The sequence below is a fragment of the Protopterus annectens genome, chromosome 11.part0 (assembly GCF_019279795.1).
Source record: "Protopterus annectens isolate FY-2018-M chromosome 11.part0, PAN1.0, whole genome shotgun sequence".
In the NCBI taxonomy this organism is placed as follows: Eukaryota; Metazoa; Chordata; order Ceratodontiformes; family Protopteridae; genus Protopterus; species Protopterus annectens.
Window position 1 is genome coordinate 1,300,507,900 of NC_056745.1, and position 12,486 is coordinate 1,300,520,385.

A 12,486-nucleotide genomic window follows, 5' to 3' on the forward strand; every position below is an offset into this window, starting at 1 on the left:
ACCATCTCCCATCTGAATACCTACAAATAGCTGCAAAAGCCATAGACTATCCCATCTCTATCCTTATTAACAGAACTATCTCTGAGGGCAAAATCCCTGCTCTATGGAAGATATCCCATATCATCCCTCTACATAAAGGAGGGCCATCTACTGAGCTTTCGAACTTTCGCCCTATTGCTTTACTCTCCCCATTAGCTAAGATAATGGAAAAATGTATTCACAAACAACTACTTAACCACTTACTACAAAATAACCTACTGGCAAACTGCCAACATGGCTTTAGGCCATTCCATAGTACATCAACTGCCCTCTTACCCTTTACCGATTCTATATATAAAAATCGTAATAATAACTCATTTTCCTCTGTACTATTTATTGACCTGTCAAAAGCCTTTGACATGGTTAACCATAACCTACTGCTAGACAAACTAAAGGCTCACCCTCTTGATGCTCAAGCCATACAATGGTTTAGGTCTTATCTGGAAAATAGACAGCAAGCAGTACTTTGGCATAACAATCCGTCTTCACTACTTCCAGTAAATATTTGAGTACCCCAGGGCTCTTAGGCCCCCTACTCTTCTCTATTTATTAACAACTTACATATTAACATACCTCAAGCCACCTGCATTCAATATGCAGACGACTCCACCTTAATCTGTACAGCCAAGAATATATCCTCTCTCTTCTCCCTCACCCAAACTGTGTTTCAGAATGCTGAAAACTGGTTTATGCAACACTGCCTCCTCCTAAATCCCAAAAAAACAAAGCTACTGCTTTTTACTCCTACTCATAAATCACCTATTCCTTTCTTCTCTATAACCTCTAACAATGGTACCAACATTACCCCAGAGACTACAACCCGCCTACTAGGTGTAACTATTGATAATCGTCTCAACTATGATGAACACAAACTCAACTATAAAGTCTGTTAACAAAAAACTTGGCACCCTCTATAGAATAAAACCCTTCCTTACCCCTTCTGCAAGGAAAACAATTGCCCAGACCCACCTCATTTCCACCCTTTTCTATGCCTCTGTTATATATACCAACCTATCAAAAACAACCTCTCTAAACACTCCACCTGTTATAATAGCATAGCTAGATTCATCACAAGTTCCCCCTTTAAAACTCACCACTGCATTAACCTCAAGCAACTTGGATGGCTAGAACTGCAAAACCATGTAACTCTGTCAACAATTACTTATTACACAAAAGATCCTATACTACCCTAACACCCCTATCCTCACTAATCTAATTACACCATATACTAATCTAGCTACACTACGGTCTGCTAACAAGCTTCTAATTTCCTCAAATAAAGCTAACAAAGCTGGGGATTCACTTTTCTCAAACACTGCAGGCAAATCCTGGAACCAGCTTCCTGCTGAAATATCTACCCTTGCTTCTACTTCTCTTTTTAAAAAACATCTTAAAGAACATCTGAAAGCTCATTGGCTTTGTCCATGCACTAAACCAGACTGACATCTTTTTTCACTTTCTATTCACAACCCTATCCCTACTCCTGCAACCTTTGCCTCCAAATCTACTTACTACTCCTATTCTGGAATATTAGAATAATATATAGATTCTTTTCCCTTAACTAATACTTCCTCATACCTTCTAGTGTATTTGTAGAATTGTTTAGTTTAATTTTTACTAAAATTGTTTAGTTTACAAATTTAATATTATAACTGTTCTCTAGACTAATGCAACCTCTGTATTGTTAACCTTGTCATTATTCGTGTTTGGAGCTTTTCTCCCCGGGCCTCTACTGAAAATGGACATATATCCAGCTAGACTAGCCCGGTCAACAAATGTAAAATAAAATAAATTATGACAACATGATGAATACATAATCTGTATTTCAGCTCATTACACCTTGCCACTTTATTAAGAAATATGTTTCACAAAACTCACTGGAGTTCCATACACAGTCTATTACAAATTTGTTTTTTTATCTCTTTTAATCTGATAAAAAATATTCGTGAGCTTAGTTTTTAAGCAAAATTTCACAACATAAAAGAGTTGCTCTGGCATCCGATATCAATATACCTGTCATAAGTCTGAATTAGTCTGTCTCCATTTACACACTGCAATCCCTAACCAGATCAAAGCACCCAAGTCATGCCCCAATAATCAACATACTGAGACTTATCCAGCCAAACTAGAGCTTTCACTGTACGATACCTCAAAGGTCACTTGCATGCATCTTGTGGCACCTCTTACCAAAGGAGGTTTAAGGTATCACACAGTGAAAAATTCTACCCTGGTGGGTGTGTGTGACCTTTTTACCCTTTGATTTGAAGGCATAGAATTTCAGCATTTTCTCATGCTCTCTCAGATTGTTCTCCCTCCCATTTTTCAATCTATTCCCTGCAACCCATTAAGATCCTGCAATCTGTTGGTGTAGTCAAGTTAGATTTAAAAACAGTCTTCCAAAATACTTTTGATGACCTGCACTATGCAAAGTCAATCTAAATCCTGGCTCCACGTACAAGTACAGAACATTTCAAAGCCTGACAAAAAACAAATAAGAACTGCACATCTGTAGAACAAGTTAAGAATCAAATCTCTAAAAGCCAAGAGGTCAACAGCTGAATAAAAGGGACAGTGGAGGACTGAGACAACTGCCAGTTGCACTTGTGTTCCTAAAGTCACAACATTTGGGGTGTATTACTTTGCATCTTGTGTGCAGCAGTGCAGATGGAAGGGTCCCACTACTTGGAGTTTTTAGAAGAAAAATGCACCCTCCAAGTACAGTTGTGATATCTGAATTAGATATTTGAAGCACAAAATAGTACGGGGTTCCCCCATTAAAATGGATACTTCTGTATGCTTCTTCCCAGTCCCCCATGTCTATCAATCAATCAACTCCACCTCTCCCCATGCCTCTGACATCAAACAATTACCCTATTCACAAGGGTGGCTATGATCCAAAGAGCCATCAGTGGACTTTTCCATTCTTCTGTCCTAACTCACCTTAAAAGTTAATATGCCAATTCACAGGGCATACTATGCCTTTGTGAGCGAGTGTGTGTGAGTGTGTGTGAGTGTGTGTGAGTGTGTGTGAGTGTGTGTGAGTGTGTGTGAGTGTGTGTGTGAGTGTGTGTGAGTGTGTGTGAGTGTGTGAGTGTGTGTGTGTGTGAGTGTGTGAGTGTGTGTGTGTGAGTGTGTGTGAGTGTGTGTGAGTGTGTGTGAGTGTGTGTGAGTGTGTGTGAGTGTGTGTGAGTGTGTGTGAGTGTGTGTGAGTGTGTGTGAGTGTGTGTGAGTGTGTGTGAGTGTGTGTGAGTGTGTGTGTGTGTGTGTGTGTGTGTGTGTGTGTGTGTGTGTGTATGCCTGCGTGCGTATGCGTGCTTCCACAATAGTAGAGTAAAGGCTACCACATAAATAAAACCGTTTGCACTACTGGCTCATGTCCTCTAAACAGGATGGGCATTAGTGGCAAAGGGGGCACACGTGGTGAGGAAGAATGGTGGGTTGAGAAACAGCAGCTGTAGTAGTGTGATACTGCACTATTCCCTATTACAAATAATTTGTTGTGTGGTCACATCAGCACTACAAATGTGTACCTTGCTAAACAGCAGACTCATTCTCAACCCAATGGATGCGCTGACTTCAGCTGCTCACGACTACCACTCTTCTGTCTGGTTCACCTGCTCAAATCACTATTCAGTCTCTGATAGTCTGGGTCTTACTCAGGGCTTTATCACTCTGTGCCACAGTACTACTCCTTCCCATTACAACATTGGATGTCATCTTCCCAAATATTTAGCTAGGCTAACTTGATCCATTCTGGGCTTTGCAGGTAAGAAATTGGACCATTGCTTTGCTCCAAGAATTTACACCTACTAGTAAATTCACAGTCACTTAACATAGGATCATAGGAAGTTACTAGGCTATTGGCCCTGAGGCCCTTACAAGTCTAGCCAAGAATTTAGCCTATATTCCAACAAGTCAGCACACTATGCCACTGTCCAAGCAGGGACATAGGTGAAATCCCAGGGGTGTATTTTTTGTTCCCCATCCAGTTATCCAGGTTATGCTTAAAAGGTTTAATCAGGTACTCTGCTTTATGTGGAGAGGGAGTCTATTCCACAAAAGGGGGAGTCTCTGGGACACAATTCTGTCCTGCCAACAAGTCCTATTAATGTCACAGACCAGGTCGAGGTCTTGCGTGCGGGTTACTCACGTGGAGCTTGACTTGCGGATATGCAGCAGTCCCATCAGGGTGGGGTCTGAGACTACTTCGTATGCCAGAGGTCATCTCTGAGGAGTCTGTAGGTGACTGAGTAGAGGGACAGGGCTTTTAGCCTGTGTAGGGTAGATGTTTGAGGCCCTGGATTCTCCGGGTGAGGAATCTCTGTGGTCCCCCCAGCTGCTGCATGTGCTTTGTGAGGTACATGCCCGAAAGGGGCACTGTACTCAATCGGTCTTATAAGGGTAGAATACAGGGACAGTATGACCACCTTGTCCCTGGATGAGATACTCTTACTAATGAGGTGGGCCATGTGAAAGCTTTCCGTACAAAGGAGGCAATATGGTGGTCAAAAGTCAGTTTGCTATCAACCTGGGCTCCCAAGTCCCTCACGACTAATCGCGTGCTTAGTGCCTTATTATCAATGCGATAATTTGTGGGGACGTCATTCTCCCCAAAAAGTATGATGCATTTTTTGGCATTCAGTTTAAGCCCATGTTTCTGACACCAGTCATTTGTTTGGGTGAGACCCTCTTGGAGGATGTCCACATCACTAGGGGAACTGCTGACAGCACCCAGCTTGCAGTCAGTTTCCTGATTTTTTTTTACCAATGTTCAACATCACTTTTTACACTACAATGTCATACTCCAGATGTAGTCAGCAAAGCCCACTATAGGCACAGAATGACATACCTACAATCTCTACCTTGCTTGAACAGTCTCCTTAAGAAACAGAGTGCCTTAATGCACTCTACAAGTCCTAAACTAAAGTATAGCATCTTCATTAAAAAGAAAAACAAGGAGAGCAATCTGAAGGTAACAAAAGAGATGGAAAAGGGGGAAATGTCAAAAAACTATGCCTTTTGCAAAAACAGGAGTATAGTAAACTTCATAAGGAAAAGAACACATTCAAGAATACACTGTGTGAACTGAACTAATTTCTGCTTACAGTAAGTCCATTATGTGAGCTGTGTAACAATCAAAAACAGACTTGCCTATCAAGTGAGGGATGGATAAACTGCATCAGCCATCACATTCTATTTCTAATTCATTTTATTTACTTGTTAACCATGTAAATCTACTGTGCACAACTGCTTCTTTCAGGGATGATCCACACAAGTATGCCAATGCAGAATGGGGGAATCAAACTAAGGACTACATGATGAAACCTGTTACCAGTTCATAACCTTAATCCTCTACTCACAACTGCAAGACAAGTGTAAATTTCCTTGATGCCAATGCTGCATTAAAGCTATTTCAAGAAATTTCTAAGACGTCAACAAATGGTATCATAGTTCCAACAGCACAGAAGCAGGGTGCCTCTCTGTGACCAATGACCTGAGTTTAGAAATGGACTTGAGCCACTGGAAAAAAAAAACAGCAGGGGACAGGATGGAATGTCAAAACTGCTAGCTCTCCTATTCCAGGACAGAGCACCTGGGGGAACAATGTGCCTGTGCAACCTCTGCTGTTGACAAGGAATCTCACAGACCATCTCAGGTTAAAAAGAGGGCTTCATTCCATGGTGCAACAAGATAGAGCCCTTACTGCAATCTAAGCAACCAGGATTCATTTACTGACCCCAGCACTGGAGAAACCAGCCAGGGAGGGGGAGGAGTGAAGGGTATGGCCAGTCTTCTTCCTTGGAGGAAGGGGATTGTGTGCACTCAGTTATACACCGAGTTGATGCAATTTCCCTAGTGAAAACCAAAGATACCACTACTCATGCTTATCCTTGCATAGGCAAGGCTGTTTAGAGAGACAGCCTCCACTGTCAGCCCACTGCACATCCCTCCCCTGCACTTTGTCAAGTGTGTGTAGGGGACAGGCAGCAAGCAGAAATACACTTCACCCTTGATGGCTGCTTACATGTTGACCTCTCCTGTTGACTTTCACCATAGGGTAAGGGAAAAAGTGGGTCTATTAGTCGAGAGAGGGTGATAATTGACAGGCAGCATAGGTAAAAAAAATAAAGAAAAAAATGGCGGGGTGTGAGGACTTTCTAACATCACTACACTAGCTGTTCTGTTCCCAAAGCTAGAGACCTTAGCCAACCTACCACATACATGAAAACTCTTGGCTCTGTTTACACAAAACATCACTAGATCATTTGTTTCCAAGGACTGATACTACCTTACCGAAGGTTAACTTCCCAAGGAGCTGGAAGGGCCACATGGAGAAGGGTGATTTCTAGGAGTACCCAACTAGCAAGAAGTGATGGGGAGATCCAGGGTTAGGTGAGAATAGAAGCTGATAAGGCAGCCATAGGGTGTGAAGGGTCAAAGAGAAAGTACAATACACAAATAATTTAAATGTAAAAAACCACCACCATCATAAAAAGCACAGTAGATCATATTTACCAGAGGTCTCTTCCTCTCAAGGTAGGGTCTAAGCTCTAGCGCCAGTGCTACAACACTGTACATAGATGCGCAAGACAGAGCAGATCAGTATTGTGGTTTTGGTGGGAAGATATCTGCCTTGCAGGTCCAAATTTGGGGTTCTGTGCTGTACTAAAGTCGCTGTTATTGCGTGTTCTCCTATTCTCTGTGGAAGTTTTCTACTGGTACTTCAGTTTGCTCTCTAACACTATGTCAGCTGACTAGCTATACAAACATATGTGGGTCTAATCTTGCACTACCGAAATCATGTTACTGAACTTTAAAACGACGAGACGGCTACACCAAAAACCTGCTTTAACAAATGGTCACATCATTGTAATTTTAATCCGGGAAAGGAAGCAGTTGGCCAACATGGGGAAATCTGCCCTTTTCCTCATTATAGTGCAATCTCAGAGTGGGTATATTTAGTTAGGAGGGTGTGGGGGGCAGCCCCCCCACATGGGTGGGTTTGATATGCTTCGGTGTGCTTTGTAATGTTGGCCAACTGCCTCCTTTCCCGAATTAAAATTCTGGAGATGTGATCGTTCGTAAAAGTAGGTTTTCGGCGTACTGGTCTCCTTGTTTTAAACTTCGGTAAAGTGTAATTTCGGTAATGATATAATGTAGACATGCATATACATGTGCACATATACTTACATACCCATAGCCATACAAACACACACACAGATGCGCATGTGTATGTATTTATATACATACACATGCACTGTAAAGGTAAGGTTTTCTCACACTTAACTGTGTGCGTATATGCACACTATATATATATATATATATATATATATATGTATATATATATATATGTATATATATATATATATATACATGTATGTATGTATATATATATATATATATATATACACACACACAAACACACATATAGACATATTATATATATATATATATATATATATATATATATATATATATATATATATCACATAAACCCATTAAAGCAGCACTGGAAAAAAACACAAATACATGAAAACATACTCGGAGGCTCTAAATAAAAATCTGCAAAACCAACAGAGACCTCCAAAGCAAACATCCAAGCAACCCCCCCCCTCCCAACACAAATCATGAAACACATACTTCATAAAACCAGTGTGCCACGCAATCACAGCCCTTAAGGCAAAATAACATACCCAACATACTAGTAATAGGTGACTCTATAGTCAGGTCCACTGACATCCAACTCACTAGGTTGAATAAGGAGAAGGTTACTGTTAAGCTGCCTGTCGGGCACCAGGATCCGCCACATAACACAAGCACTCATGTCACTCCAGAACAAGTACAAATATGACTCTGTCATTGTGCATGTTGGTGTGAATGACCTGAGCCGTACCTCTCTGGACTACATGAAAAGAGACATGGAAGAGCTCTCTGATCACGTAGCCCAGGCCGGTATGACCCTGACCCTGAGTAGCATCCTGCCCTCACCAAGAATGATACCACGGTATAAAGAAAAAATTCTTGATTTCAACAATTGGCTGAGTTTCTGGTGTCATTCAAAGGGGATCCAGTGAATGTCCGCCTGGGATGACATGCTCGACAAGCCACGCCACCCCCACAGTGCCTTTTTTAGGCAAGGCTCAAAAGACAAACCCACCACCGTAAATAGCACAAGTAACAAAAAATTGAGGGTAATGCTACTCAACGCCAGAAGTCTGAACCTCCAAATGCACGCACTCAAGGCAATCCTCAGTATGGAGAATGGAGAAAATCGATATATGTGCACTAACAGAAATCTGGTTTAAGGCTCCAGAGAGCACCCCAGCACCATCAGGCTACAACTCATACCATACATTTCGGCCACAGAACCCAAACCGAAATACAAAAGGCGGGGGCTTATCCATATTCATCAAGGATACCCACACCTCCAGGTTAGTGGCACAGCACGATTCTTCAGATGATATCCACGTGCAACTGACAATGGGCAAAACTGCAATTCAAATTGTAGCTTGCTACAGATCACCCACCATGTCCCAGGACCCCCATTCCGCATTTCTGGAAACACTGGGAAACAAAGGTCCTACCAAACACCCTAATATTGGGTGATTTAAATTACCCAAACATTAACTGGGAGAACTACTCAAGTACTAAATCCCTTGCCCAACATTTACTAAAATTTATCAACTCAAACGCCCTGGTTCAACTGGTCAACACTCCCACCACAGGTAACAACATACTGGACCTGGTCATCACCAACATGGGCGACCGGTGTTAGACACCGGAGGTCAACCCCTCGCTGGTTAGATCTGACCATAAACAAATCACTTTGGATATCCATATTCTGCCCCCACCCCCGAACAAGAAAACCACTGTGAAAAACTTTTCAAATGCAAACTTCACGTTACTTAAGACCGAGGTGGAAAGTTTCAAAGCCCCCATGTTGAAGGATAATGCTGTCCAAGCTGCAAAATCCTTTACTAATGCATTCTATGGGCACCTACAACAATGCATGGATCATACCATCCCAAGCAAAACCAAGACTCACTCCTCCAAGAAAAGGAAACCAGTCTGGTGGACTCCTGCCATAAACAAGCTATACAACAGGAGGAGGAAACTAGTACAGAAAAGAGTAAAATCCCAAGAAGGGAAGACATCCCTGATCAGTATCAGCAAGAAACTACGATCCCCCATAAAATCATCCAAGGCGAGCTTTAAAAGAAAAATTGCCAAGGACTCCAAAAATAACTACAAGGCATTCTTTAGCTATGTCAAGAATCTAAGTGGCAATGCTCAGATCTGCTCGGAGTGCAGAATGGCACAAAATACACTGAACAGACCGATATCGCCAACATCCTGGCAGACAGGTTGAGCGTAAACTTCACCCCCCTCTCACCCCCGAAAGGGCCCATAACCATACCAGAAGAATGTAGAGTCCCTGAAATCACAGACACTCCGGTTAAAACAGCCCTCTCCAAAGCCAAAAACACAGCATCAATAGGACCGGACAGTGTCCCAGGCTGCGTCCTACACAAGCTCAAAGACGAACTAACCCCTCACCTAAACACACTGTTCAAACTCGGCATCTCCACAGGCTACATACCCATAGAGTGGCAAACAGCAACGGTTATTCTGCTCCACAAAGGTGGAGCCACAACAAACCCCGGGAACTATCACCCTATAAGCCTGACTAGCTTGGTCTGCAAGGCTATGGAGCGCATCATCATGGAACTCATTAAGAGAGACATTGGGAACCTCCAAACACTGGACCCTACCCAGTTCGGCTTTGTTAAGGGCAGATCATGCCTCCTAAACCTGGTGGACTTCTTTGAGACAGTTACCAAGGCTATAGATGAGGAAAGGTGGTACACACAACCTACCTAGACCTCGCAAAGGCCTTCGACACCATTCCCCATTCTGGTATTACAGACAAGCTCACTAGCCTGAACATAAACCCCTATGTCACAAGATGGGTTGCCAACTGGCTCACGGACAGAACCCACATGGTGAGAGTTGCGGGAGCTAGGTCCGACTCTAAACCGGTTACAAGTGGCATTCCCCAGGGCTCAGTCCTAGGACCCCTCCTGTTCGGCATATACTTCTCAAAGGTACAGGCAAGTACAGGAGGACTATGGCTGACTAAGTTCGCAGACGACTGCAAACTAGGGGCTATAATTGACTCTCTGGCTGACAGACGTCCACCAAAAGGGTCTCACTAAGACAGATACCTGGTGTCAAAATCATGGCCTCAAGCTAAATGTCAAAAAGTGCATAGCCATCCCCCTTTGGAAAAAACAAAGTATCCACAAACACCCACATAGGTGGTAGTCTCCTAAATATGGAAGACGTAATAAGGGATCTGGGGACCCAAGTAGATAGTAATCTCACCTTTGATAATCACATTTCCAAAGTGGTTAGAAAATCCTTCTATGTGGCCCACCTAATCACAAAAGGGTTCGCATCCAGATCAAAAGAGGTCATTGTGCCCCTCTACACATCACTCATCAGACCCAACATAGAGTATAATGCCCCATTTGGGATGTACCTTACAAGACACCTGCAACAGCTGGAAAGACCACAGAAGTACCTCACCAAGAGGATCACTGGCCTCAAACAGATGCCCTATATGCAGCTCGACTGAAGAAATTACAGTTGTACTCGGTTGCATACCGCCTACTCAGAGGTGATCTCTGCCTGACATACAAGGCCATGTCCAACCCAGAACTGATGGACATGCTCCACCTGAAGAAAACCTTATCCCCGCGAGCCACACGCTCTAGGGATCTAAACCTCACCACAACAATAAATAGGACGTGCTGGAGGGATAGATTCCTGTCCCAGAGACTTCCCATGCTTTGGAACAAGATCCCAATCTACATCAGGCAGAGCTCCTCACTAACACTCTTCAAAAGAAACCTTGACGAGTGGATGGGAAACAGAAAGTTTACCTCGGGGATCACTTCAGTGGCTCTGCTGGACAGAGGCACAGGGAACTAATCTAAGGGGGCGGTGAAAGCCAACACATTCTGTCTAGGCTTATAAATGCCTTCGGGCAGATAGCCTAGTACCTACCTATGAACCTATATACACACACATACACACACATATATATTATATACATACACAGATATATATTATATACATACACAGATACACACACACACAGACACACACACACACACATATATATATATATATATATATATATATATATGTGTGTGTGTGTGTGTGTGTGTGTGTGTGTGTAAACAGATTTTCCTTTGAAGACTGGTCACAGCCGTAAAAGGTCAATGGAAGAGTGAAAGACTACTTTGCTTACTCGGTTAACAATGAGCAATGGAAGTGGAGCAAATAAATTATATTTGTCTTTGATCATATGTCAATGCAATTTCTTGACTACATTCACAAAGTTAGAAGAACCTAAGAATCTAATGGTTAAAACTGAATTCTTTAAAACAAAGACAGGACAGCCCCATTTAAGGATCTGTCCACACTCAGTCTGCTAGACTCTACTGCACAAATAAGAAAATTATTTAAATGGAGACTAACTCCTTATTGTAATTCCCTTTCATCTTGAAACTCAAATATATCTGCATCACATATTACTGTGTACTAAGCATAAACTGTAGAATTTCTCCTTCAGCTGACCTATTAGACTTTACAATCACACACACACACACGCACAAAATAAAAGGAATGATTCTAATACTTGAGCACAGACACCACTACACTCATCTAGCCACAATACACAATATCTGTGTTTGAAACATTAAAATCTTAAACTAAACCCACCACTGGTAGTAGTACTCCTTGATTTGGATCCCTTACTGGCAATGCACCAGTTAAGAAATCAATACTGTTAAAGATACTAAAAACATTCCACTCCTATCGTGACAATTTTTGTCTTCTAATACTTTACATCATTTAATTACAGAGTGATGACTCCCGACCTTCACTCAACCCACTGCAACGCAGTATGTCATTCTAATTAAATACCATTAGGTCAAGTCAAAAACCTCGGTACATGATGTGCAGTGAAGCAATGAAGTGCAGATAATGGCCATGCAAACCCACAATAACCCCCTCTGGAGATAACTGCTAATGCAGAAATAACATTCCTTTTAAACACTCATTACTAGAAACAATTGCTAATCCAGCAAGCTAACACAAAGCAAACTAATACCAATAGCAAGTGATAGACAAGTCGCTTTCACTCTGCTCCTGCTTTCTGCATTTAAGATGACATTTCACCTACCTTTTTTATAATTATTTTAATACAATAAAAAAACGAGGGTAAGAATTTAAAACACCATTATTGAAGCATTTGTGACATATGCAAATTTACATTTATACAAAAGTAATCAACTTGTACTAAATTAACATTAACATTAGACTTCCAATATATTGCTATATTATCTTATAACCTAAGCAAGATTACATACATTATTC

General features: G+C 41.9%; 1 protein-coding gene across 1 annotated transcript in view; it reads right to left on the minus strand.

Moving 5' to 3' along the window:
- The window catches only part of SND1 (staphylococcal nuclease and tudor domain containing 1), a gene marked incomplete in the record, with an annotated part of 3,811,866 nt that overhangs the window by 1,956,155 nt on the left and 1,843,225 nt on the right, over positions 1–12,486 (minus strand).